This window comes from Phocoena sinus, chromosome 2 (genome assembly GCF_008692025.1).
Source record: "Phocoena sinus isolate mPhoSin1 chromosome 2, mPhoSin1.pri, whole genome shotgun sequence".
Lineage (NCBI taxonomy): Eukaryota > Metazoa > Chordata > Mammalia > Artiodactyla > Phocoenidae > Phocoena > Phocoena sinus.
Genome location: NC_045764.1, coordinates 150302369 through 150308931, shown reverse-complemented (window position 1 = coordinate 150308931; position 6563 = coordinate 150302369). Strand labels below are relative to the sequence as shown.

General features: G+C 37.6%; 1 pseudogene; it reads right to left on the bottom strand.

Moving 5' to 3' along the window:
- Positions 1–344: 344 nt before the first annotated feature.
- On the bottom strand, positions 345–2004 carry LOC116749637 (annotated as a pseudogene).
- Positions 2005–6563: the final 4559 nt, after the last annotated feature.

The window sequence follows — 6563 nt, the reverse complement described above, 5'->3', positions numbered from 1 at the left end:
TTTGTTGATGTTTTGCTACATTCTCTCTCTCCCTCCCTCTTCTATCTATCTATCTATCTGTTTTTCCCCAATCCATTAAACAGTTACTTGAAGCTATTGTGACCCTTCACACCTAAACATTCAGCGGGTATTTCCTAGGAACAAAGCTATCCTTACATGCAACTACTATATACTATTCACTCTAAGGAAACTTAACATAAATACAATTACAATCGGCCCATTATTTAAATTTCCTCAATTGTCCCAATAATATCCTTTACAGTTTCTTTTTTTTGGTGTGTGTGTACACATTTAGTTTTATTGTAACAAAGTAACTCGTACACTTTTAACGTTTAAAACTGAACATCATCTTTCCTTTCCAGTGAAACAAAAAGAAAAATTTAAAACTAAACAGGAACAAAATTACAATAGAGAATGTCAATTGCAAATAAGATCCTACAGGTTCTGCTGATTCTCCCATCGAGTGGTAGGGCTCAAGTCATCATTAGGAGATAATTTTATTTTAAAAGTGTCATCTTAAATTGCAAGGATGTCCGTTAAACATCACAATTAAACATGCCAAAGGAGAAGCCATGTTGTCAAAATGCCCACTTAACCCACCCAAACATCTCAAACCCACCCTTTGCTGACCTTCTATAACCCCATTTTTTAAAGGTTTTTTTTCTTTTTTTAAACAAGAGAAAGTAGACAGATACATGTTGGTAAACGCTAACTGTCCATACTCACATAGAGACACAGTGTAATCTCTGAGCCCAATATACAGAGAAAGGAGGGAAAAAGCTAGAATTCTATGTATTACTACACAGGGGCCTAGCACCCTCCAGCTTCCAGCAGAGCTAAGGGAGCAGAAGGTTTTTCTTTTTTCCCACAGAGAATGGTGGTGTTGATTCCATAAAGTTTTTGTTGAGACAGGAAAGGATAAAAATGAATTTGGAACAGAAAGGGGTAGAGATTCTTTTCCCACTGAATTCTGCTCAAGGTATTTTCCCCCAAAATAAGTTGTGAGCCATGGTATAAAGGAGAAAAGAGACCTCAAAAACAGGGTGCCTGAACACAAGAGGAGGAGAAAAGAAAAAGACTGCAACTTGCTCCCAGAGACTGCAGAAAATTAAAAAAGGAAGGTTGGAATCCATCAGTGTTCCATTAGTCATCTTCTCCATCTTTCTCTCCTCCCTCCCCCTCATCATCATCTTCATCTTCTTCACCTTCATCCGCACCCCCTTCTTCATCAGTATCTTCCAATCCTTCTTCCTCTTCATCATCATCTTCTTCTCCTTCCCCTTCCTCATCATCCACGTCCAGAACCAAGTAGTACTGTAATGGATTTGGCCAAATATCATCTTTGATGACCTCTCCTAACTCATCTGCACCTGCATCAGAATGATCAGTAAACCAGGTGAAGCAGCTTTCTGGTTCCTCATGCTGTCTCTTCCTGCTGGCTTTATTCTACGTTTGATTTGAACATTTTGTCAAATCCTTTCTGGATTTCCATTTGAGTGGACTTTGAAGATGGATCACCACTCTCATTCAGATGAAGTTCTTTGGAGAGAACTTTATTTTCGAAGTCAGGGTTTTCATCAAAATAAAAATCTATTCTGTAACCTGAGTTAGTATCTTCAAATTCTGTCACTTCACTCTTGTCAAATAATGCAGCGCCTCTTCATCCTCCTCCCCAAGCAGTGCAGACACTTGTGGATGGTTAACAAATGTTACCCCAAAATTTGGGATTTTGGCCATCAATTCCGACCTCTTCTGAAAAAATGGTTGGCGGAGTTTGTTCTATTTCTGTTCTACTTTCAACATCTCCTCACTGGCTTGTTCGTTAAGTCTGTCTGTTTCATTTTGTACTTCATCAATATGTTCAATTGCTTCTTGCTGTTCTTTTTCTTCGTTGGTCAAGTTCGGAGAAGCAGACGTTTCCTCTGGCCTGGAGGCAGGAGTCAGTCTCGGTTTCTTTGGTTTCTTTGCTTGGGGTGGAAGTGAAGACTGGTGTTTGGGGGCCATGCTGGGAGAAAAGCCAAGAATCCACCCAAGGGAAGACGATCGTACCAGGAGCTCTGAGAACTCTACAGTTTCCTATTTTTTTAATTCAGGGTACAATCAAGGATCACACATTGCATTTAGTTTTCATGCCTAGTGTCCTTTAATATAAAAACAGTTCTGTAGCCTTTTTTTTTCTTTCATGACATTGACATTTTTTAAGACTCCAAACCGACTGTTTTGCAGAATGTCCCTAATCTTTGGATTTCAGTTTCCTCATAATTAGATTTAGTTTTTTTTTAATTTGGGGGGACAAAAATACTACATAGTTAATGTATCCTTATATACCCCACACCATGACGTACATTATGTCAGTTTGTCCCATCAGTAGTGACATCAAGTTTGATCACTTGGGTAAGGAAGTGTTTGCCAAATTTCTCTATTGTAAAGGTATGTATAGTAATCTATGGGATAATACTTTGAGGTTCTGAAAGTATCTTGTTCCCTACAGCTTTTTACCAATGCTTCTGACATCCACTGATGATTCTTGCCCAAATCAGTTATTACAATGGTGATTGTAAATGATTTTATATTTCTATCCTTCCTTCTACATTAGTTGTAATATTCCTATACAAAAAAGCTCCCCCATCTCTCCCATTTTCTTTGTTTACTCTTAATATCTTATGGACACATGGATTCTTTATTAAAAATGAACATGTTGTACACCTTACATTTATACAATGTTATACATCAAATATATATCAATAAAAATTAAAAATAATCATGTGATAATCCACTACTGTCATTACTAATTTTGATCCTTAAATTGTCTCAAATTTGACCAACATGAGACTTTTCAAGCTGGTTCCTGTTTCTTTTGGCAAGTCCCCATCAATTTTTGAGCACTTCCTTGCATTTTTCTATAAGTAAAAAATTTCCTTATTATGAAGAGGGACCAAGATGGTGACATAGAAGGCTCATGAACTTCCTTCCTCCCATGGACACACAGAATGTACAGCCACGTACAGAGCAATTCCTCTGGGAGAAATCCAGAAACTAGCTTAGCGACTTCTACACATCGAGTAGATGAGAAAATACTCACCTCAAAATGGGTAGGAAAGGCTGAGACACACTCTCACCATGAACCTCATCCTCAGTACAGGGCCGTACAATTGGGTGGGGAACCCCCAATTCCCACCTTCTCCCTGAGGAGTGAAAGGTTTGGACCCACATCTTGTGCGCCAACTTTTAAGGGTCTCACATCAGGGATGGGTCCCTAAAACACCTAGCTCTGAAAGCCAACAGGGCTTGTGTCCATGAGTCCCACAGGACTACAGCAAACAGAGGAGCAATTCTTAATGGGTCTGTGACTTCCTTTGATCATTAAACTTTCATTTCTCACTGTGCCATCACTTGGATCTTATAATACGTTTTATTAATTGTAGTAAAACACACATCACATTACACTTGCCATCTTTATCATTTTTAAGTGGATATTTGGGTTTCTTCCACCTCTTGGTTATTGTGAATAACGCTGCAATGAACATGGGTGTGCACAAATCTCTTTCAGACTCTGCTTTGAATTCTATTGTATATATAACCAGAAGTAAGATTGCCAGATCATATGGTAATTCTATAATTTTTTTGAGGAACCACCTCAAAAACTACTATTTTCCATACCAGCTGTACCATTTTACATTCCTACCTATAGTGCACAAGTGTTCCAATTAATAGGATGTTGGTCACATCCTCACCAACCCTTGTTCATTTTCTGTTCTTTTGATAGTGGCTACCCTAACGGGAGAGATGTAATACCTCATTGTGGTTTTGATTTGCCTTTCTCATGATTAATGATGTCGAGCTTTTTCATGTGCTTGTTGGCTATTTGTATATCTTCTTCAGAGAACTGTCTGTTCAAGTCTTTTGCCCGTTTTTAAAATCAGACATTTTTGTTGTTGAGTTGAAGTTCCTTATAAATTCTGGATATTAATCCCTAATCAGATATATGATTTCCAAATATTTTCTCCAATTCCATAGATTGCCTTCCACTCTCTTGTTTCTTTTGATACACAAAAGGTTTTAAGTTTGATGTAGTCCCATTTGTCTAGTTTTGCTTTTGCTGTTAATGCTTTTGGTGTCACACCCAATAAATCATTGTGAAATCCAAAGTCCTAAAGTTTTCTCCTAGTTTTATAGTTTAGGTCATGTGTGTAGGTCTTTAATCCACCTTGAGTTAACTTTTGTATATGGTGTAAGACTCTAACTTCATTCTTTTGCATGTGGATATCCAGTTTTCTGAGAACCATCTGTTGAAGAGACTGTCCTTTTCCCATGTGTGGTCTTGTACCCTTGTAGAGAATCATTTGGCAATACGGTCAGCCCAACATGTCCGAAGGTATTGCACCGGTGGATTCAAGCAGCTGGGGATAGAAAATATTTGGGGGAAAAAGTTCCAGAAAATTCCAAAAAGCAAAATTTGAATTTGCTGTGCACTGGTAACTATTTACATTGCATTAGGTATTATAAGTAATCTAGAGATGGTTTAAAGTATATGGGAGGATGTGCATAGGTTATACGCAAATACTTCACCATTTTATATAAGGGACTCGAGCATCCACAGATTTTGGCATCTGTGAGGGTCCTGGAACCAATCCCTTGCTAATATAAAGGAACGGCTGTATGTGTATGGGTTTATTTCTGGGCTCTCTATTGTTGCATTTGGTCTATATATCTGTCTTTATGTCAGTACAACACTGTGATTACTACTTTGCTTTGTAGTATGTTTTGAAATCAGGAAGCATGAGGCCTCCAACTTTGTTCTTCCTTTCCAAGATTGTTTTGGCTATTCGGGATCCCTTGAGATTCCATACCAGTATTGACTTTTCTTCCTTTCCATTTCTACAAACTCTATTGGTATTTTGATAAGAGATTGTATTGAATCCATAGGTCACTTTGGGTAGTATGGACATTTTATTGCTATTGAGTGTTCCAGTCCATGAGCACAGAATGTCTTCCCATTCTCTTGTATCTTCTCTGATTACTTTTAGCAACATTTTGTAATTTAGTGCACAAGTCTTTCACCTCCTTAGTTAGGTTTACTCCTAGGTATTTTATTCTTTTTGATGCTATAGCAAATTGGATTGTTTCCATAGTTTCTTTTTTGATTGGTCACTGTTAGCGTACTGAAATGCAACTGATTTTTCCATGTTGATTTTGTATCCTGAAACTTTGTTGAAATCATTAATTAGTTGTTAACAGATTTTACAAATGGATTCTTTAGGATTTTCTACGTAAGATCATGTCATGTGTGAACAGAGATAATTTTACTTCTTCTTTTCCAATTTGGATACCTTTTCTTTTTCTTGTCCAACTGCTCTAATCCAGACTTTTCAACATGTGCTTTATCAGTCAGTATAGGCTAAGTTATGCTCTTGTAAAAAACAAACAAACAAACAAACAAAAAAACCAACCCAAATCTCAGTGGCTAAAACAACAAATGCCTATTTTTCATTTACCCTAGTGTTGGGATGTTCTGTGGGATCCAGGCAAAGCAAGGTTCCATCTCTATGTTTTCATGATTTGAAAGGCAGGCCAAAGGGAGCATAGTTCATCACATAATGACTTTTAAAACTTCTGCCTAGAAATGATATATGTCATCTTCACTCACATTGCCACACCTCACTTCAAAGGTGGTGGAGAAGAGCCATCCTACCCTGGGTCCATAAACAAGAGAGCCAGAAATATTTGGTAAACAGCACCAACAACTGCTACACTCTACCCTTCTAGTTACCAAATGTTGATTTCACTTTCTCTACCACAGGCCACGTATACACTACACAACCCCCTCCTCCACACAGACATTCTCCAAGTCCTGTCCAATCATGACATCATGCTCAAAGTCCAAGAGATCTAGGTGGAGCACAGCTGTCTCTACAGCAAGGGGTATATGTAGTAGTATCAATATCAGGAGGTGTGGCTTTTTTTGATCTAGAGACCTATGCACCAAGAGGGCAAATTATCTGCCCTTATAACACCAAATATACAATTGGTAGTATAGGAACAGGACAACTACAGTGAACACTCCTATTCAGAAACGGAAACAAAACAAACACACAGAAGTGACTAGTCTCTAGCAATTTTGTCTACAAGATGAACTGTGCAAGGGCACCTTACTTTGGGGGTAAGGAATTCAGAAAAGCTAAAAATAAAAGGACAGGCAAAAGTAGATAAGGCAAATGCATTACAGAAAAGAAAAAGAAAGCAAAGATCCTGTTCTTTTTTTTTTTTTAAGATCCTGTTCTTAATATAAGAAAAAGTAGAATTCAGGCTAAAGAGCATTAAATGAGACAAAAAGAATACATTCTAATGCTAAAGGCTACAGTTCACAAAAAAAAAAATATCAGTTATGAGTAGCCATACACAAAACAACACAGTAGCAACTTTCGTCAAGTGGAAACTCTAAGAAATGCAAGGAGAAATAGACAAAGTATACTAAGATTAGAAAACTCTTACTTCTCTCAGTGTGAGACTGATCAAAAATAAATGTAAGGATACAGAAGACCTAAACAATCAGGTAGATCTTA